The 397-nt window shown below is 45.1% G+C and overlaps 1 protein-coding gene across 5 annotated transcripts in view; it reads left to right on the top strand.

Annotated features, from left to right (window-relative positions):
* The window catches only part of LOC103393781 (germ cell-specific gene 1-like protein), a 13,672-nt gene that overhangs the window by 1,942 nt on the left and 11,333 nt on the right, over positions 1-397 (top strand). The gene's annotated exons all lie outside the window — the stretch shown is intronic.

Genomic DNA, 397 nt, shown 5'->3' with positions numbered 1-397 from the left:
ATGTAACCAGCCTAACTAATGTAACCAGCCTAACTAATGTAACCGGCCTAACTAATGTAACCATCCTACCTCATGTAACCGGCCTAACTAATGTAACCAGCCTACACACTCAGATTAAGAAGTAATTGTTTGACCACCAGGGGAAACAGCAGAACCTCAGTGACTGAAGGTTTTTGTTGGTTTAGACTTTGTGACTGAAACAGTTTCTCTTTTATGTCAGAGGTCCAGTTTCTCAGTGTTTTCACATCATGGTCAGACAGAGACACAGTCCTTCTTAAACTGCTGACACGACACAATCCATGTTGCCTGTTGTCATTCCGTTGCCTGTTGTCGTTCCGTTGCCTGTTGTCGTTCCGTTGCCTGTTGTCGTTCCGTTGCCTGTTGTCGTTCCGTTGCC

This window comes from Cynoglossus semilaevis, chromosome 18 (genome assembly GCF_000523025.1).
Source record: "Cynoglossus semilaevis isolate Cse_v1.0 chromosome 18, Cse_v1.0, whole genome shotgun sequence".
Classification (NCBI taxonomy): domain Eukaryota; kingdom Metazoa; phylum Chordata; class Actinopteri; order Pleuronectiformes; family Cynoglossidae; genus Cynoglossus; species Cynoglossus semilaevis.
Note: the sequence above shows the minus strand (reverse complement) of the source record. Positions and strands in the feature narration are given on the sequence as shown.